This window comes from Xiphophorus couchianus, chromosome 14 (assembly GCF_001444195.1).
Source record: "Xiphophorus couchianus chromosome 14, X_couchianus-1.0, whole genome shotgun sequence".
Lineage (NCBI taxonomy): Eukaryota > Metazoa > Chordata > Actinopteri > Cyprinodontiformes > Poeciliidae > Xiphophorus > Xiphophorus couchianus.
The window spans coordinates 18,748,445-18,770,641 of record NC_040241.1 but is presented as its reverse complement, the minus strand read 5'-3'; positions in this window follow the sequence as shown (position 1 = coordinate 18,770,641).

Here is a 22,197-nt window from a genome sequence, read left to right as displayed (position 1 = left end):
AATGGTCTTAGCAAGGCGCAAGATGCAGCAAGATGTGTCCTCTCCAGGTAACATGGTAACATGATGAGCAGACGAGATACAATCCTATTTTGCAAATATAATGCTGTAAAATATTTCTATGTGTTTTGGTTGAAGAATAAGTGAAGTTTTTGTTTTATATATATATATATATATATATATATATATATATTTATTTTTTTTTTTTTTTAATTAAGGATTTTATTTGCATAGAAAGAAAAGAAACAGTATAATTTAGAGTGTGTGAGTCCTTGAAGAAATACTGTGAGAGAAGATTCACAGCTATTCACATTTAGATAATTTATCCCTTAGAGACCACAAAGACACAAAAACTGTGACAAATGCATGGTGAGGAATCACTCAAAGGTCTTTATTTCCCACTCTTTGTTCTTGAACAGACAGCTGGCAAACTGGCACCACCCATTAGGTTGGAGTGTTGTGAGAGAAACGCTGTGGACTGACCGGTCCAAGAGCTTAAAATGGGTTCATGTTGGTGTGTAAAGTTCCTTTCCAAACAAATTGACATCTTGCACAATGCTTAGGTTGATTAGAAAATGACTCAATTGTGGTTTGTTATTTAGTTTTTATTTTATTACGTGTCCTGTCCAGTGGTGTAGCATTTCTTGAGTGTCAGCAGTACTGTCTGCATGCCAAGGCCCAACAGATTTAGTTTCACAAGTGGAGCATTACAGCATGTGCTCCATATCTTCCTTGCAGAGTTGCTCCAAGTCATGTATAGGCAAAAAAAAAAATTTCTTTGAGAAATTGGTTTGCATTTATTTTAAATGCAGTGGGCGCAGAGATGTAAAAGAAAGAGACAAAGAATAAAAGAAATGAAGTGGAGCAAAAAGTTACAGGGGAAAGATGTAGATATGAATAGATGGGAGAAAGATCAAGATAATACAAGAAAACACCCTAGAAATCTGCTTCTACACCTACAGAAAGAGGAAAGAAAAAACAGAATCGAGAAACCACGGCGACAAACAACAGTAGCAGGTATGAGGAGCCACAGACCAGGCCCCAAGGAGCTGAGGCAGACATCCAAAGGTCCCCAGAGAGCGGGAGCCCCAGGAAGATCACTGTAGAACTAGATCACAATATTCAGGAATGACTCGCTTTGTACATTTTGTGGCTACCACTAGGTGGTACACGTGAATAATTCTGAGTGTAGAGGGGAGAAGAAGAAGAGATAGAGTAAAGGAATACCTGATGTTGCTATGCAGCTGAGCAAGTTAAGAATAAAATCTATTAAGAAGAGTTCTTTGTCTACTCCTGCTTCTGGGTTCCAAACATAGCAGTGCAGATGACACCAACGATTAGAAATCTTTGGCAACAATGTGCATCTGTGCAACTTTGCCTTAACAACACAATCAAAATAAATGTGGAGCATAGAGACGTGACAGGATGCGACAGGAACTTGGCCAGCCGTAAACTCCTCTGGATACCAAAATACTCTAGAATATTCAACAAGTCAACGATCCCAAACACAGCAGCAAATCTACAAAAGAATGGCTGAAAAAGTAAAGAGTTAATGTGTTGCAGTGGCCCAGCCAAAGCCCAGAGCCCAACCTGAGGTCTGGGACCTAAGAGGGCTTTGCTGTAACAAATCTCTGGAAACCTTTATAAACTGAAGCAGTGTTGTAAAAAAAATGGGCACCAAAAATATGACAGAGCAATAAAGTCATAGAGAAATGACAACTGAGGGATTGCTGCTAATGATTTGTTCTTTCTGTTGGGTGTTTTGATGAAAGATAGATTTTAATAATGCCCTAAAACATAAAACCCTTAAAATGAAAAGTGTACTTTCTCTTCCCAGGCGTGCATGAGGTGTGTATGTGTTTGCTAGTGGATAATATTGTGCTGGATTTTATAACATTTTCTCGCGCCTGAGCAAAGTGTCACCGAGTCACTATTTCCCCCCATCTCTATGTAACAACAGCACCAAAAATAAACTGTCAGGAAGTTGTTCAGATGAAGGAATATGAAGTGAAATTACTGTGTGTGTGAGTGAGTTTTTTTTACAGGTGTGTGTAAGCCTCCCACCTGTGTTTGTTCTTCCCAGTGTGTCACACCGCGGTACGCTTATGCAGCTATTTGGCAGTGATGGCTGCTCCCATGTCAAAACACACACACACACACACACACACACACACACACACACACACACACATATGCACACCTGATACCCAATCCAATATCAGTCTAAATGAGACGAGTGGACCGCGCCGCACTCCTCGTCACTGTCACTGCAGCGTTAGAAAGCGCTCGGAGAAAAGGAGTGTGGGATTGAAGGAGAGAGTAACAAGGAAGGCCAGGAGAGTGGATGCTGTTCATTGGCAGCGTTATTCCCTCTGCAGAAAATGGCTACCTCCATTAAGTCACTAATGATCCTTGGATTGTGCCGTGCTGGAGTCAGAGAGAGGCACCAACATGTCTGAGCTGCAGGGAGGAGGGGAATGATGCAGAGAAGAGGTGAAATTATGAAGTGAGTGGATAAAAAAAAACAAAGAAGAAGAAGAAGGAGATGGAAAGGAGGAGGGTCTGTGAGGGAAGCAGTGAGATGAAGAATTTCCTTTCTCAGAGATGAGCAAGATGGTGGCATCAGCAGAATCCATCCATCCATCCATGTAATGATATCTTCCGTAATTTAATAACAAACTTGTACATTTATATTTCCACAAGTAACTTAAAACTCTCTAAATCTGAATCTGGAAAAGTTACTCATTTTTACTTGGACAAAGCATCAGAACCTTGATATCAGCACTCACTCCATCACATAGTCCAATGCGCGTGACATGACTGGACATGAATCCTGTCTCTGGGCACATGAAACATGCACTCTGTCTCAAATCCAGTCTGAGGCGCTACAAAAGACATTCTTTAAACAGAGTGTAACCAGATTTGCCATGTAGACTCTCATAAGGACATGGACTAGAAAAGTGCCCATAAGAAGAAACCTTTACTAGGAAACCTTTTTGAAAAGGCAGCTGTGTCACTACAACTTCCTCTTCAAGATGCAAACTTTAAAGGTTATCTGCTTCAACTTGAATAAGTTGCAAGAACTCACCTGTGTTTTTCCAACTCCTCCAAAATAGCCTTAAATTAATCTCCGTCTATCCATGCCTCAGTAAGCACCAAGAAGGCACAGACCCATCCTCGAGCCAATCACCAGAGATCTGCTTACTGAGGAGCGGGTAAATGCCGCAGCAAGTTGTTTGATTTGAATTTGAATTTTAAAACATCTCCCCCATTACGTTTTCCATTATTTAATCAATTATTCATGAAATCTACAAATGAGCAAGGGTGCTCTTATGCTGAGCAAACACTTGGACAGTACCAAACACTGTTTCTCCTTTAGTACATCAGCCTCGTCCTCGAGTGTCTCCAAAGGGCACTCAGATGAAGAAGAGGGGACAGGACGGAGACGGGAGCAGAGAACACAAAGACAGTAAAAGAAATGTTTGCAGGAGCAAGAGGGGAAGCAGAAAAGGGTGGCAGATGGAAGATGGTGACAAAGGAGGCAACAGGGATAGGCAGAAGGAAGGAGGGGATACAGACAGACGATAAGACAGAGGGCAAACCAAGTTGAAACAAGCAAGGCCAACCAAGCAGCATCTGTGTTCAATAATATACACACAGCGTTTAGGCTCTATCACAAAACTCTCGAAGTGAGAATTCAACTTCCTGTTTCTTTCTGAAAGAACTGAAGTGCAGGGGGCAGTTTATGCCTCTGAGCCTCCAAGTGAGGTAGTCAGAGCCCCTTATGAGTGACTTATGTAAGGGTTAGCTGACTTTATGGCTTGAGGGTTATGTGTAGCAATAGTCTGACAATTTATTTTTTTTAAAACAGAGCAGCAGTAAAGCAGTGCCTTATGTCTTTTCTTGCTAGTAACGAACATTGAAAGAGTTGTGGTGAAAAGAAACAGTATGGATTTCTGAACCTCAGCCAGGAGTGTTTTTTTAGTTTGTTTTTTTGTAGCATAGCCGTTCATTCATCTCCTTAACTGAACTCTAGTTTGCTCATCAAGAAAGTCCGGTTCACTTAGGAAGGCAAGTGGACCAAGGACCGCTCGAAAAGCAGGAAGTGAATTATAGCACACTTTGTATCACTACATTTCATAGCAAAGTTGAACTCTTTGGGGAAGAAGATCCTGTGCTAAGATCCAAAAGAAATCTATTGTTTTCCGATTTTCCCATCGCTCTGTCTCTAGCCCAGTTCTGCCAAGATAAAGACGGAGATGTAATGAGAAACTGTACAACACTGTCGTCCATCTAAGCCCCAGTTGCTTTGGTCAGCACACATTTTAAGCAAAGCCAAATAGATACTCTGATAAAATAAAGGATAGGACAAGGGGGGCCTAGAGGATATTGAAAAAGCAACAAATGACCTTCTCAAAGTTGCATCTCCCCTCCCCTGCCTTGCCATCTCCCTCTTTCCCACTCACTCACTCTCTAATGGTTATTTACCTTGCTGGAAAGGGCTTTGCTTTCTCACCAGAGGGATCGACAACGGGGCGTGAGCAAAAGCGGGGCAGCCTGCTTTTGGAGGACGGTGAAGGAGAGGAAAGAGAAGGAGGAATATATCATTTGGCGTCAGTCTCCCCGGCGACACCAAGTGCGCTTTCTACTCTCCTTTATAGCTGTAGCAGAAGGGAAGGTTTGGATACAGAAAGAAAGAATTACATGTCAATATTTGCTCCCGCTGACTGGCTGGGTTGAAACAGATACATTTCATGTTCTTGTTGTTTTTTCCCCGCTCAAGACAATTTGAGAACTCCGGCTTTATTTGGCGTTGTGAGGAACTTTAGGGGTCACACAGAAAAAGCCAGAAATGATGTGATAGTGAACAAGGTGACCAAGGGAAAGGTATGAATGGAAAGGAGCATTAGTGATACTGACAAATAGTGATTTTAAAGCTGCAGAAGGAGAGAAAGCAGAGTGGACATTTCCCATAGCAAGTCATCGAAATACAAACAATGACTGGAATCATCGTCCAGGGCTCCTGGTCCTCCGTCTCATTGACTGCAGGCTGTATCATCTGGATGAGCGGTTATTGCTCTTGAACCACAGCCTGTTCCTGCCTGGAAATGGCATTGTCTGAGCACTTTTGTTTTTATTCTATTCAGCAAGGAGAGCGGACAGAAGAAGAGAAAATGCCTTCTGCGCTCCATGTGATTCTTTGTGTAACATTTTCAGGACTAAATTGTGACAAAGTTTACTGTCTAATATTTGCTTTCCTGATGTTGACAATGCTTATTCAACAACAGGATCTGATTTTTTTTTAAAATGACATTACAGCACCTAGAAAAAGGGATCCACAACCAGTTGAACATGTTGTAATTTTCCTATTAGACTGAAAGTTATTGTTTTTTATACATAAAAACTTAGAGTTAAATTTTTTTATTTTTTTTTTTCATCCATGTGATAATATGTTTTTAAATGTATAAAAACTAAAAGTTCTAAAGTATTTTAATGTGTTGGTTTTACATGTGAAACAAATATTTCTTGTTATAACTGGATTCCTTAAACACTTTAATCTATTGTGCTGAGATTTTATTTGACATGCCAACTTAAACTAGTGAATAATTGTGAGGTGAAAGAAAAATGGTTTTCAAATTTTGGGGGTTAAATGGTTTTCTTAAATGTTTTAAGGATGCTTTAACTTTCTGCTTGCATCTCATATGTTGAACAATGGAAAGCTTACACGTTGTTTGTCACCTCTTTAATAAAGTTAATCAGTAAATTGTTCCATTTTTTCACTGTGATAAAATCAAAGTATACTCATTTTTCCTATGGCAAACTAAATACTATAACTCTAAATGACAGATATTTAGAATAAAATTAGTGACAAACACAATCCCATTCTTTAAAAACTGGTGCAACTGTTCTCTGTGCAAGATTTATATAAACTTAAAGTGCTACATGTACTTTACCCTAAACTCTTTCACACATCTCAGTCGCCTCATGGTGTTGCAATCATCAAAAGTTGAACCACAGACCAGCTACAGAACAATAAAACAAAAAGACCTCCCAAGGCCTCAGAATTAAGAAAACTGCCCTCATATTCAAGTTGATCAAAGGTAATTTTTCTTTACAAATCTTCCAATCACCTTCATCAGCTACTAAAAGGTGTTTTTAAGTCGACTCTCGTTCAAATCAAGCGACAATAATGCTGATTGTCAATGATGTTGATTGGCAGCGAGGCAACTGTATTCTTCTGGCAACAAAAGCATTTGATTGTTGGGTTGGAATTAACCAAAATTTGAATAAAGGTTAATTAGAGCCATAGATGAAAAAAAAGCACTCATTCAGAGCAAAAAGGTGTAGAATAAGTTTCACAATAACTCACTTTCTGTTGCAGGACTTGACTGACCTCAAGTGACCTCAGGTTAAACCATTCCCATATGAAGCCCTTATTTGTCTGTAAATAAAGAAATAAAATATGTATGAATAATTTAAAGATGCCTATGGTGTTATTCTATTTCTTTGTCATCACGGAAAAATCGTGAACATTTCTAATTAAAATTTCGGAAAAACAACTATTTTTACCTCATTAGGATGCCTTGTTCCTGTTATTAAATGTGATTTTGTTTTTAGACTTGTACTTTGAGTCCACAGGTACCATTTAAGTGATTGCAGTCTGGATTCTAATTCACGAGGCTCATCTTGCCTCTCAGCATGGAGGCCCATTACGTTCGATTGTCTCCAGAAATAATGCTTGGAAATAAATAAGAATGAAACTCTGATTTGGTGGAAAGGCATCATGGGAAAGAAGGATGCATATTAAATTATCTGAGATTGACTAATTACGAGTACAGATAAAGTTGTTTGGTTTTCATATTTTGATAGAAGTGAAAAAGTGTGGCACAAATTTGACCTTTTATTCTTCGTTGTACTCCATTAGCTTTTGGCTAATTGTGAAGATGTGCCAACACTCATTCTGCTATATGGGAACCCAGGAAGCATCACTTTTATCTCACAACCATCATTTTTTTTATCATCTTTAGCAGAAGTACGCAATGCTTCTCCAGTGAAAAAGGAAGCAATCAGTCGTGGTAAAGCTGGAACTACCTGGAAATAAACCGAGCTTTTTCACTTCCCATTGACTTTCAATTTAAATAATCCAAACTCATTTCTTTTTGAGAGTCAACATAGTCTGGGTCAGTTTGGATTTTTGTTGAAGCAAAGAATGGAAAAGGTAGAAATGCAACAAGAAATCAGCTGGTGAACACATGACTCTGGATACCCTGGCATTATCATGCCACCACTGAGGACAGATCACTCTAAGTTTGCTATCTTCTGTCACAATTTAGTATTTTCTTTCTTTAGGATTTATCCAGTTCCTTTCCTGAATTAGTTTCAGACTTCCCCACAGCTGCTTCTTCTCATCTTTTACTTTCCTCACCTGTGCAGCATTCAGTAATCAGTCTCTGCTGTATAAACACTCCTTGGTTCAGTGAGTCCAGGTTTAGTTCTCCCAATAAAGTCTTCAGCCTGGTTCTTTGCTAGATGCTTAGTTTAATTATCAAAATTCTTACTGTGAAGAGTTTAAATGACTGTAACGAGAACCTTGCTAAAAAGGCAGTAGGATAAATAAAGTGCCTTATTTCTAAATCTTAAGATGCAGGTGACATTTTGGAAACACTTTGGTACCACCATTTTATTTTCTACCGACAGAGAATCAATTTTCTTAAGATCCAGAAGATCTTATTCATATCACATTTCCTTAACATGTTGCTACAATATCCAAGAATACAACCATGGAGAGTTCTAAACATTTACCATATTAAATTAAGCCATTAAAAAGAAAACATAACAATACATTATGGACTTTTGACATCTATTTCTAAAGAGATCAGCCTTGAAATACAATAGATTGTAAGGAACCAGGTTGATATTTGGTAGATGAGGCAATGTATGGATGGATTTATTGAGTGTATGAATTTATAGATGGATGGACAAACCATGTTTGGAGTGCTGAATTTTTCTCAGGATTTTTTAAAGATTTTAACTTTGAACTCTGGTGGAAAAACAATTTATGAAAAGATCCTTTCATTTAAGCTGCCGTCCAACCTTTTTCTCTTTCATCCACTAGGGGGTCGACCTGAAGTGGTTCCCTGTGATTATATCACCAGCGTATGAGTCAGAGTGATCGGTCATGGTCTCAGTGTCTGTGTCCTGAAAGCCCTTCTTTCTAGGACAGGGTGCCCTTTTCCAAATTGTGTAACCTTCACGTTATGAGAGGTGAATAGTTGTGCTATCCACTGTACTCGCTTTAAACGCTCACTTCAAAACACAACTCCAGGGGCTTCATTTGAGTATGGACACTACTTCACAGCCAACATTTGACCTTTAAAGCCTCAGATGTTTTTCTCCTCTCACATCTTGCTGTTGCATATGCACATTTATTTCCTCCCCCCAACAGATTTAGACTGCAGATTTTAAAAGAAATTTTCTAGTTTCTGTTTATTAAAACCAATTCAAATATGTATTTGTTTCACAATGAGACATTTCAATGACTGACCTTTATAAAAAGCTATTATGAAGTCTGTCCTTGCTGACGGTGCTTTTAAAGTAAAACGTAGCTTCATCTGTCACAGGGTCATGTTTTTGGATTAACATACGACCCAAAGTGCAGACTTTCTTGGACTTTTTCTGCACACTATTTTGTATTGGGGTGAAATATAATAAAGCAAAGCTAAAATAGATTGGTGAGAAAATAAGTGAAATGAACACACTATGTTCTAAGGAAAACGTTTGTGATTAATACAGCCAATGGGTTTTAAATTCTGGGTTCTTGAGGTCATTAAGGGCTCAATCAGGCAAAGAAAGCAGGCAAAATCCTTCATCCATGTATACCATTGTAACTGTTATCTCATTTGTCTTCCTAGAGTTGCTGTAGATATGGGCAGCTGTGGGCAGGAAGGCTCTCTGGTAGCAGTCCGACTTGCAACGAATCTGAAGAAACCTCTGACTGAAGACTGACTGTAGCTCTATTATGGCCTTGTGACTGTCATGATGTGTTAGCGCCTCAATATCTGGGCAGCAGAGACGAAACTCCATAGTAACCTATCCAGGATGACTCCTTCAGCTGTTAGCAAGCACCGCTAATTCACCTCTGAGTCGTTGGAGATAAGAGGAGATGGGAAAACGTGTCCTTCATCTAGCGGAGATGTGTGTTAACCTTCAAACCTTTTTGACCTGAGTCAAGTAGCTGCAAGAGCAGTTTTACTTCTGAACTCTTAAAAAGCAAAAAAAAAAAAAAAATGTGTAAACAGTTTTCTCCCCGTTTATTGACATAAAACAGAAAAAAGTTCAGATTAATTTAATATCAGTCATAGAAGAAAAAAAACTATACATTCCTTTTTTTCTGCAGTGAATGTTAATATATGGTTCCGACTGTATAACCACTTGATTACTTTACTTCACATATGGCTGATGAAGCAGCTGCTTCAAGTTGCATTTAAATTTTGTATTTTTTTCTCTACAGGTTTTCATTTTTCCCCTCAGTAGTTGCATCTGTTCAGGATAATTGGACAACAGTAATCTTGTGCACCAAGCACTCACTATTCAATATTTCCATATGGAGACTAATGCACCAGTTAAAAGTTATTTTCTCATGAGAAAGAAACTGTAATCACAAGAAAGGATCTATTTTGTTGTTGTTTTTTTTTTTTTTTTCTTCTATGAAGGAATCAGATTGACCTCTGCGTCTCTGCCAGGGTTTTTGGAGGAAATAACTGTTGCTGGCTTATCACCCCCATCCTAGAGAGATTGTATGCCACCAAGTCCAGGCAGCCATATGATTTTAATCTGTTTCTGATAGGGATCGTGCCAAAAAAAAGAGAAGAAAATGCTGTTAATATTACAGCAGGCTGGAGCAATCTCATAATATTACAACGGCAACGAAAAGAGCAATCATCAAAAGTGTATTGGAGGGGGGGGGGGAAAAACCAAAGAAAAAATTTCATAAACAAAGATGCAAAGGTGTCTTATTACAGATCTTCAGGGAGGAAAATGGATTTACAGCAGCAGTGTCTGCAGCACTGAAGAAAACATCTGCCAATGAGGCTTTGTTAGAGGAGCGACAATTGACCCCAAAAAGGTGAAAGAAACTCAAAATCAGACAGACACATGGACAACACATGGATTAAAAACCTGCGCCAAAATCGCAATCTAAAGCAGGCCAGAGTGCATTCCTTTGAATAAAATGTGGTTATGCTTAACAGAAGGTGAACTTTTAACCAGAGTTGACACACTTCTGATCCAGTCTGAGCTCAAAAATCGTTACGCTGGTTTTTATTTTTTCATGTTTTGTTTTTTGTTTCGGGGGATTGCGGGGGAGTTGAACTTCAAATGCAGAACAATGAGCAAATACTTAAAAAGAGTCGAGGAAATTACATGTGAACTCATTCACCCCGTCTGGTAAGCAGATTACTCGGAGACTCTTGGCTCAAAGATTCCTCCCTTTTACACAGAAATGAAAAACTGGCAATAAAACATTGTTTCTCTTCAAATTGTTGAGATTTGGTGGCTTGGTCATAGACACAGCTATTTCCTCTGGAACCAACATTTTCTTTTTTGGAGAGAGTGTTTGATTCTCTACAGCTGTGAAGAGTTAAATTACAACAACTACCTGAATATTTTAAATCTAAGTGCACTAAAACTTCAGCAGATTTCGCAATTATCTTATTTATTAGACAAAGATGAAGCCAAAATGATTCAATATACCCTTTTCTGTATGACGTTTTATTTTCTCACCTCATTTTCTCTCTACAGTGTTGCTTCAGTTTATTCAGGTTTACAGACCTCCTTTTAGGTCACAGTTTAGGAAAGGATTAACCCATTTCAGTGAATTATGAACATGAATCAACTCATTAAACCTCTGGATAAAAATACTCATATCAATAAAATATTAAGCATAATACTCTGAGTTAGGAAAATGTGACAGTCTATTCAGATATTATACTTGCATACAAAGTGCTTCCAGGCCCTTTAAAAGACTATGTTCAGTTACAATTACAATCAAGCATTGTAGGGGGGATTGCAAAATGCAGTACAGGAAAAGTTTCCTTGGTCTGTATGAGCATCAAACTCTGAGACGTTATCACCAGAATTAAGAAACACCACATCATTAAGTGATTTTCTAAAACTGCTTAAACAATGGCTTCTAAATAATCAAAACAGAATTTTTTTAATTAACATCTTTGAATTAAACGTTTTTCTTTTCTTTTTGGGGTGAGACCTGCTTTTTATAATTGCTCATTTGTACCATTATTGACCAATTTTTTGTAATTTTGTGTCAATTGGTTTTTCGTTATTCATATTTTTCTATTTTACCATGATCCTTGCAGGGGACTACAAATGAACAGTGTCCCCTGTGGCTAAATCTGTTTACATGGCATTTTTAATATACTCATTTTGATTAATATGCGTTGCATCTTTTATGACATAAATTCACTCATTTTAACAGAGCAGGACTGAGTTAAAAATTTGTTCTTGCTTAAGCAGAATTGGCACAAAACTTGCCAGCACACATTTGTTATTTAACTTTTATTTTACCGGCATTAAAAACCCATTAAGATTAGAAACAATTTTTAAAGGGATTCATGGTCAAGAGGCAGTAGCCCCCCCCCCCCCACAAAAAACTGCATAGTTAAAATAAAATGTCAAGCTATAAAAACACAAGTACATGTCATTGAATTGGGCTCAGGAGTTTTTAGCTTAGTTTAGTCTCTTTCACTGTGTCTTGGTATATGAAAATCTTCAAACTGAAAGAAGACGAGGGAAATCTGAATGATCAGTTTGTACTACAGGAAAAGGGTTTAAAAATGTTTTTGTTGTCTGGGTGAAGTGACCCTTAAACCGTAAGGTCCTGTGTTGTATACTAGCTAATGAATTCATTGTCGGGATTGCTGCAAAGTTCAGGTGCCACATCGCAGATGACTGATTACACCAGACTGATAAATCTACAAAGACAAAGTGCTCTTGAAACGTATCACCTGCAGAATGAGACTGATTGGCAGGCTTATTAAAAAGCTCAGGTGCGTGGTGGTGCTGTCCTTAATGAACGGGTCTGAAGGGGTGTCAGATGCCCATCAGGGGCACAAAGGAGGGCTGACAAGGCTTGGCCGTCCCATCAGTCATAGGGCGGCAGGGGGTCAGAGGTGACCTTGGCACCCCATCTGGCTCAGAGTACACAGAAAGGAGAGACGACGGCGGGGGGGCTGGTTTACTGAAAATTGTGATGGAAGTGGTGTCATTTCTGGCTTATAAAGATGAATGCAGCCTGGTGAAAGCACCAAAAGAAGAAGAAAAAAAAATCAAAGAAAAGGCAGGTGGATACGAACATATGCTTCATCTATAATCTCTGTGGTGTAAGAAAAGCAATCTACACATGTATCCACTTGTGCAAACAGACACGTCCCCTCGCAGAAGGTTGGGGTCATGGGTGATCTGTCACTCGGCGCACCTCGATCATAACAGATGGGCGCAGTCCTTCTCGTGCACGCGTTCACACGCGCACATGCTGGAGTCCCAGTGAGGCTGGCAAGGTCCTGACCTGTGTGATCAGGCCTGCAGACCAGGCAGGCATATGGGCCAGGAACCCCCTCAGGGGCACTGAGTCGGAGACAGAACGGATTGGCACAGTTAGAGAATAAACACACATAGTTTACCCAGCTTTTAAGCCCACACATCTGTTTTTACACTTCAAATATTGTTTTTTTTTGCTGTTGTTGTTATTTTACTCCCAAGATAAGCTCTTTTCTGTCAGTATCTGCCTCTTTGTTTGTTGCACACTGTCATTGTTCTCTTTAACAGAGGAATATCAGTAATAATCTGATTGTTGTTCCTCTGGTTAAAGCCTGACCAGAGGAAGGATGTACATAGGTAGGCATGGCTGAGTCTGAATGGACAGAGGCTGGCTCACATGCTGTAAACTGTGATATTTATATTCCACATCAGTGACTTTAATTCCTTTGTGCAAATTTTATGCAGCCACTTTGTTTTTTACCACAGGGCTGTAAAATTGGCAGATGGCGTAAAACAATCTGAGCCTGTTCCTCACTGAATGCGTCTCTTACTTAACAGCATATAAAGACGCGTATTGATCGCCTTGCAAAATGATTTGCAGCCCTTTGAACTTTTTCCCGTGTTGTCATGTTTTCACATTGCAAACTTAAATGTGTTTTATTGTGAACTGTTTTCAGCTGTTTTCTTTGAAAACATGTTGGGGGGTTTTGCTGTTATTCTGTCTCCATCCAGCTGGTTGTACTGGAAAAATCAGACGCAACCAACTGGCATTGGATTTCACCTTCATTGTAAACAGAGTAAATGTTTGTGTGAATTAATCTCAGTATGAAGGCTGAGGCGTCCTCAGAGGTCTTTCTAAAGAACATCAGTAAACAAAAAGCACCATGAAGACAGAGGAGACAGGTTTGGTAGAAAGATGAGGGGAGCTTTAAAGCAGGCTTGAGTTATAAAACGATATCCAAACCTTTAGCTGTTGCTAACCATTTGGGTGCATTAAGTATAAATAGTTTGTGGTTGAATATGGGGTCATTTCTCATGTCTTTTGTTGCTTTTGCATTTAACATTTCTTATGTTTTTCATTTGCTTCAAGTGGATTATTGTTGCTTCAGAAGTGAATGCTCCTAGTTTTTTTTTGTCTGTAACAGTAAAATAATTTTAAGGAATCCTTTTGTCTCTTCTTCTTCCCTTTTTTGCCTGACTCATGGCCTTTTTGAAGCCATGTTCAAACACAGATGTCTGTTTAATTATGCCTGAAGCTCAAGTTTGGCTGACTACTGTAAGGGAAGGGATGCACCATGGGGGAGACTGGAGAAGATTCATCTTTTTCTTAAAAGATGAATCGATGATGAGACAAACTCGGCACCATCGTGACAGTGGAGGGAGTTTATTCTGCAGTCGGTGGGTTGCTGGAGCAATCCCCACTCCGTCTCACTGTTGTTGTGTCATTGGGCAAGACTTCACCCGCCTTGCCTGCTGGTGGTGGTCAGAGGGCCCGGTGGCAACCTCACCACCGAAGTTTCTTACAGTGCTTTAGGGCAGCTGTGGCTACAATCCACTAGCTTGCGCCCATCACTGTGTGAATGTGTGTGTGGATGAGTAAATGATTTTAGTGGACCTTGCCCAGTTCCACCAACAGATGTAGAAAGTTGATTATTCCCCGAGCCGTACTACAGCTCCTTGTTATAAAATGGAAGAAAGTAAGTGCTTTTGGAATACTTACTTACACCTGACTTACCAACATCAAATGGATGCAGGTACGTAGGTTTGAGAGTTTTGATGGGTCGTCCATTCTCAGGAAGTTTCTCCACTGTCCTATGTTTTCACTGTGGTCCAACTGAGCCTCTGAAACGGGTGTGTAACCCTTTCCACACAGATAGAAATCAATGAGCCCGTTTCTGTTCCTAAATTTTCTCAGATTGAGTCATTAAGTGTTGATTTTTTTAGATCTTTTAGCCTACATTGTACAGGTCGTATTATAATACTGGTCAAGACCAGTTTAAAGGACAACATGAACATTTGGCTACTTTTAAGCGACGTATGAAAAAGTAAAAAACTTTTGCACAACTCTATGGCTGCTGCCCAGAAGATAATTGCTTCTTCTGGTAGGAGAAATCACAGCCCTTGCTGTTAGTGTTGCAATCTTAGCTTTTCTGTTCCATATTACACGTGCAGACCTGTCAGTCATAACGGTGCACTCAGCAGAAAGAGAGGAAGCTTTCAGTTTTCCTCTGCTGATAAAACCATGTTTTTCAAAAGGCTCTTTAAGGAGGTGGAGATAAGCCCAGAACCGGTCCGAGCGAGTCCAAGCAGAATTCCCTTCTTTGCTCTTGTTGTTTTGGACGAATGTGTGTCAGTCTTTCTGGACTTGTTTGATTAATCCTTCCGTTGACGCAGCTTGGATTCTCGCTATAGCTCAGTGAGAATTCACATTATGAATCTCGGATCCACACCAAGCACCCCCTCACCTTTTGCAGCGTTCACTTTATTTGGTTTCATTTGTAAGCTGAATTCCCGAGTGCCTCCTGCCCAGATTGTTTTTAAAGAATGAACCTGCCCCGCGTTCTGCTGATCAATTCCACATCAGCAGCCTTCACCTGTAATTTCTCCTCTCTTATCAGGAGAGATTAGCCTTCTCCCCACATTTATAATCCATCTCTTCATCTTTTCTCTCTCACACAAACGCACATTTCTCATTACAGGCGACGTACACACAGCCCATCAGCTTTACTTCAAATCTCTTCATTTAATTCCAGCTCCGTGAGCACAGCCTGCATACAGAAGCGACTCATTCAGTGTGATGCCGGCACACATCACCCGCTGCCAGGCCTAAATGAAGATATAAACACTCCCGGCCGCCGTGTACGTTCAGGGGTGCCACTTAATGCTACAGCAGGATCTAATGTGGATGGACACTGTGTGATTTAGAGAGACCTCTAATAACAAACACATCCAGCAAGGCTAACAGTGACTGACACACAGGGCTTTGACTTTAACATGTTACAAGGGCAGCAAACAAATCATAAAGGCATACGTTTTTCCATATAAACGTCGTTCTAAATTCAGCATTTACATGGGGACCATATCGTTAAAAGGCAGAAGAAATGGGCCCCAGGAGGGATTACCCATGAATTACATAACATTCCCATGTTTAATTTCTTATATTTATTAGAAGGATTGAATTCTAGTCATACTGACCATTCAAAGTGCTGCTACCTCAGGGGTCTGCAACTTGGCTCTCTATGGTCTTTGCACAATGTTTCTTAGTTTTGGCTCAAAATGATAAAGAACAAAGTCATGTTTTCAAATGTGGATCCATCCACAAATGTATGTTTTATCAATTTTCTTTTTTTCCACAACAGAATGACAATACTGGTAATAATTTGTTTAATTATTTTATGTATACAGCTCTGGAAAAAATGAATGAATCAATCAATCAATCAAATTTTATTTGTATAGCACATTTCAGCAGCAAGACATTTCAAAGTGCTTTACATCATTACAAACACAGAATCACAATGCAATATAGAATCAATAATCAAAAAGGGCCCACTGCTCTAAACCCCATTGAAAACCTCATCGTTATTCCACCAAATATTGATTTCTGAACACTTCCAAAGTCAAAACATTAGTATTGTTGTTTCTAAATGAATATAAACTGGTTTTCTTTGCAATATTTGAGGTCTGAAAGCACTGAATCGTTTTTATTTTGACTCATTTTCTGCAAATAAATATAAAAATTTTTGCTTGGAATTTCGGAGATGTGTTGTGTAGAATAAAAGAACAATGTTAATTTTACTTAAACATATACCTACAAAAAGTAAAATCAACGAAACTGATTATTTTAAGTGGACTCTTAATTTTTTCCAGAGCTGTAGATACAGATACAACATCCCATAGTGGAAAATATATTCATCCTTTGAAAGCAAATGTTGATTATTTTCCCCCCTCTCTTTTAGGAGGACATAAAATCAACAAGTTTCTTGTATTACACAAAAAATATAAGTTGTCTTTTTTCAAAGGTCATGTAACATTAGTTGGATTGTAAAGGTTGCAATCCCCCATACTAGATCACATTCACCTTGCTGCACTCAAAACAGTTCAATAAATTCTTGAACTGACATGCAGAACAGCAGACAACTTGGGGTGAAGAGACTTTTCCCCGAAGCAACATCTTCCCAACTGCAAGTTGACTTTTCTAACCATTGATCCATGACGACTGAGTAAAAAAGTGACATCTTTATCGATTTCAGATCCATCTGTTTGGGATCCAGCCAGGACCTACATAGTTTGGATTTAATTAAACCACACCGGGTCCCAATCAAAGAGTCTAAATTTTTTGCTGCCTTTAACCAAGTTTCTGCTAAGACTGTGTTTAGGTCCTTCCATTTTCTCATCAACTCTGACCAGCTTCCCTGTCCCTGTTAGATGTTGCAAAACACTTGAGACTTCCACTTCACAGTTACCCCATACTGTCTGTTGGTCTCTCACATAAGATCTTTCTCAAATACTTTATTTCCAGGTCCTTATACCTTTTATAATAAAAATGTAAAGCTAAATTCCATTTTAATGTATGTTAAAATGTGGAAGGACAACTTAAAAAGAACAACAAACACGTTGACATTACCTTGTGGTCCGCTATTTCAAAAATCTGTTTTTAATACGTTTTTCTTTGCCTCTTAAAAATAAAATAAATACTGAAAGTAGTCAAGAAAAACTAGTAAATATGTGTCTGTGATAAAATATTCCTTTTATTTTCCCCACCTACTGCCACGGCGTGTTTCAAAACATGTACCGACACATATAACCTCACATTTATTGTGACTGCGAGTGTTTTTCCACCGCTTCCAAGCTCTCGACCTTCCTCCGCCTGTGCACACGCTGTCAGCCTCCTTTTGTTTCCGCCGTCCTGCCTCTCTCGGGGTCTGTCGCCATTGTCTCCATCTGCGGGGAGTGCCGATCATCGTTTTTGACAGACGAGCTTTAATTAGCCCACAGCAAACAATTAACACAACAGCAAAGAGACATTTCAATGCAAATCGCATCCTGTGACGACGGAGTGCTGCAACAATATCACTGCATACATTTGCCTTTAATTAGGGAAAGCCTCCATTTTTGCTGGGTCTGCCCGTGTGTGTGCATTCATGCGCGTGCAAATAATTAAATATGCATCTTGTCTTAATAATATAATCTGTTGACTTGATGTCCGAAACTAAACCTGCAGGAAGTAAAGTCAAATGCAGGTTTTATATATGTATTTTTCTGACTGCGTTGTTCAGCATTTTCAGGGTTAGGTGCATCATCTCCATCAAGAAAGCATGAGAGAACATTGGCAAACTGTGTTGCTAGCTTCCAGGAATAGCACATAATGACACCAGTTGCTCTGTATGCAAAAATACACCCCATATAAAATAGCAATTACACTGTTAAGAGCAGGACAAAACATTCCAGGCGGCAGGAATTAAGTCGTATTAGTCCATCTGTCATTTATTGGCTGTCAGAGTCCAGGCGACGTCTCTTCTCTGATGGGCAAACTGGTTTGGAGAGCCTCTCCATATGGATCCCAAAGTCACTGATTGTTATGCCGGACGCAAGCATCAGCTGCATGATATGATGTCTGGGTGACAGTTTAAAGGCAGACAAGTGGCATTGATCCTTGAACGGTCTGGCTTACAGTTAATTGACACGCAGTAAGGAACCATTCTTGAGTAAATCTCTGCCACAGGGCATTTAGACAAGAACGATCAAAGATGTGGGCCAGAGACAGAGAGAGAGAACGGGGCTGGAGAGTGATTTTTCACTTTCACCCTGGCATCGAATGAAAAATGGTGTGTTTGACACAAAAAATAATTTGTCATCTTTGTACCGTGACTCTGTTTATTCATCTGCCACGAAGCAGACGGATCAACCTCCAGAAGAAATACAAGCCTTTCGTGTTTCTCATCTTCCATGCGGAGAACAGATTTATCAGTCTTTTACGGTTTGGCCTCTCTTTCTAGTTGCCAATGAAGAGGTTGGTAACCCAAATCTCAACACCCTTATTCACCCCAACCACATGTTGAAGTCTCTAGGAAAGACTTTGAACGCCAAATTATTTCTCAATCTGCAAGTAGGTGTAGGAATACAGACTCCTTCACACAAACATTGGCATCTGGGAATTGAACATACTGATCAACAAACCAGCTTGAGATGATTTGAGCACTTCAGAATCAGTTACTACTTACAGTGGACCCCACGTATTTGCAGGGATTAGAGACCACAGCAGTATTTACTAATATCCACAAATACTGGAGCTCGTTTAAAAATGCTGATAACTGTCAAATTTAGTCATTCAGACCCTAAATATACCTTAATATCCATTAAAATGCATAGTGGAAACCATCTTTACACTGCTGGAGAAGCTAATCTCTACTGTCTTCCTGGGATACAGCCAATCAGTGCTGAGAAAAATAAATGCTACTCTTTGATTGGATAGTCTGCCAATGCCAGCCAATAACATGTCAAGTAGCATTAGGTGTTTTAGCTTCCCAAGCTGCATTTTTCCGTGTAATATTTTAGACATGGGTTATGTGTATGATATGTAGAAAAATAAAGCAGAAATGTGAGAAAAGATGTCCACTGTTTAGAGCAGTGGAGGATTTGTGATGCTGTTGGCTGGTTTCTCTCCCAAAGGCCATGGGAATGTTGTTGGAGTGAATAGCATCAATTACTTTCTAAAATATTGGGGTATTTGAGCAAGAATTGGGTAGAGTCTGCCAAGAAACTAAAAGTATATTTTCAAAGTGTCTTCCAGCAGGATTCTGAACTGAAACATAAGGCTAAATTAACATAGAAATGGTTCAAACTCAAGTTTCTTCCACGGTCATATGAGACCAAAGACTATTGAAAAAAACTGAGTGATATGACCTGATTAGTAGCTTTAAAGAATCTAGAGAAGTTAACTTGAAGTGCAAGAGCACTTTGAGTGGCCTATGTGATATCAGTATCTTCAATGTGTGCGTCAAGTGAAGAAAAACACTTCTACCAACCACAATGTGGCCTTGAGTGCTGAAAGAAATGTGTAGAACTTCCGGAAAGTACTCAAGTATCCAAGCATCAATATTTCTGCGCAAGGCTGATAGGGGTCAAGCAAAAAATGCTGTATAAATACAGTTGGGTGTAACGCATTCGCATCACCAGAGCCTCACTGGAACCAGGCTGGATTTTTGTCCAAACAAGATTAAACAGGGGAGTGTTGACATGCGTTTATGAATTATTTGAGGCTTGCACACATGCAAACACTCCTATAATGACTTAGTGTATAAATCTGCCATAGTGCTGGTGCATATGCAGATGTTTATTTAGGAAAATTTTCCTCAGGGGAGGAAACAAAACAGCTCAGACGTGTGTAATTATCAAAAATCTTGAATGTGATTCAGATAAATAAATATATCAATGATGCTGCACAGAGAAAGCCATTTTTCATGTGAGGATTTTATGATATTCCCTTTTGAACTGAGCCTGCATTGTCTCCATCTGGATCCCCGAGTCCCCAAATGGATTTTGCATTGTCAAAATTACCACTATGATTTTAGCCCATATTGACTTCGTCCCTGTAAGAGCTAAAATTACCCTTCTCTCTCCCTTTTCTGTCTCTCCTCCTTTTCAGTCCGTGTTTTTTCATGGCATCTCCATTTTGGCCCTGTTCTCCTATTTTATTCCCCCCTCCCGCTCTTCTTTTCTTCCTCCATTCTCTGGAGTAATTGCATTGATAGTGAACAGTGCTGCTAATTAATTATGCAGCAGCCGAAAATTGAGGTGAGAGCGAGGGATGAGAGGAGAGATGAGGCTTGTGCCAAATGGTCTGTAGTGGAGAGAGGGAAGGCAGGGAAACGGTGTGTGTTAGAGGGAAAGAGGACAGTTGGTGAGATGAACCAAAGGAAATGTGCAAAAAAACTTAAAGAAAGATGAGAGGTTGAAGAACATCACAGGTGAGATATTGTCCTCATAACAAAGAAACCTGGTCTAAACAAGTAAAGATCAACCCCACTGAGGTTAATCCTCTTCTGCTGGAAGAGAGTCCTTCACCTGAAATGCTCTAATCTGCCAAAACTATTGGGTCAGCTCTTCAGATCATTGAATTAAGGTGTTTCAATTACTTCCAAGGCCACGGGTGTATAAAAGCACCTAAGCATGCAGACTGCTTCAACGGACATTTATGAAAAACACTCACATGTTCAGGGATTTCCTGGTGCTGTGTTAAGACGCTACCGTCACAATAAGTCCATCAGAACGCTATGTAAACAATGGTGGTGGTCACCAGGTTTCTGTAGAGTCCATAGGTAAAGACCTCTAAACTTCATGTTGTCTTCAGATTAGCCCAGGAACAGGGAGGTTCATGTAGTGATGAAGAGCACTCTCCTGTGGGGGAAGTTCTCTTCAGTGCCAAATCATGCCTCATTGTCTGGGCTTGGCAGTTGCCAGGAGAACAATACTTGCCTGACTGCATGAGTTGAATGTAAAATACGGCTGAGTGTGCAGAACTCGACTCCTCTGCACAGAGTTCTGACCACAGCCTTGATGGGACATATTTAAACTGACCCAAAGTGGAGACTGAGCCAAACCTTCTTGCCTAACATCAGTGTCTGACCTCACAAATTCACTTTTGGAGGAGTGATCGTGAAACACTTTTTTCCCCAACATACATCCGCATTTAGCTGTTGTGTCCGTTCCTGTTTCTTTTTTGTACTCATAAACGAACAATGGGCCTTAAATATATTTCCAATAAAATCAAGTGGTGTGTCAAAATTGACCTTAATGGATTTTCAATGTATGACTAAAATGTCCCACTTCTGGTTCACTTTTATGAAAGGTTGATAAGAAACATCCCCTGACAAGGGGCTCAATTTTGTACCTGCAAAAGTTGAATGTGAAATGCCCAAAATGGCAGAAGTATGAAATTGTGAAGGGACATATTCACCATTACCCACTTTTGATGCAATTTTTTATACTTTCCTTCTCACGGTTTCTGTATTTTCTTTGAGGAATTTATTTTCCCTCTAGTTTTAGTGCTTTTGTCTTTTCCCTTCCAGTTTTTTTCTTTGTTATCCCAGTGTCTTAGAGCAGTGGTACCCACTTCAACAACATTATTGTTGCCACCAGATGGCACTGGAGAAGACCGTGTTGAAAGCATTGAGTAGTTAACATTTTTTCAATTTAAGCTAAATCTTTCAGAAAGCCTCAGATGTCACTTTGCTACCACAAAGCCTGCCTGAAGTAAGTTTCCTTACCCACTAGAGTCCAGCCCAAATTTGTCGCTGGTGCTGAATGTGTGCACCAACAGAGTGATATTTCAGAGCGTAGCACCAAATTGAAAAAGAAAATCAACACCGTCACCTGTTTTAAAGAAATCTGATTGTTTCCCAGTGTGGATATTTTTTTCTATTTGGGACAATGTGACAGAAACTGCATTAATATTGTAGTGAGAATGAACTTTAATCTACCTTTATAGGTATTTCCTTTTCCACTTTTGAGAAAACCGTGTATAAACCAGCTCATTATTGCTATCTAGGAGCCTGCAGTGAAAATACAAACTGTACAAAAACTGTGCAGATGCTGGTCTATCCAGAGCTGGGAAAGGCCTTAAGGGAAGATCCAAGAATAGGAGGA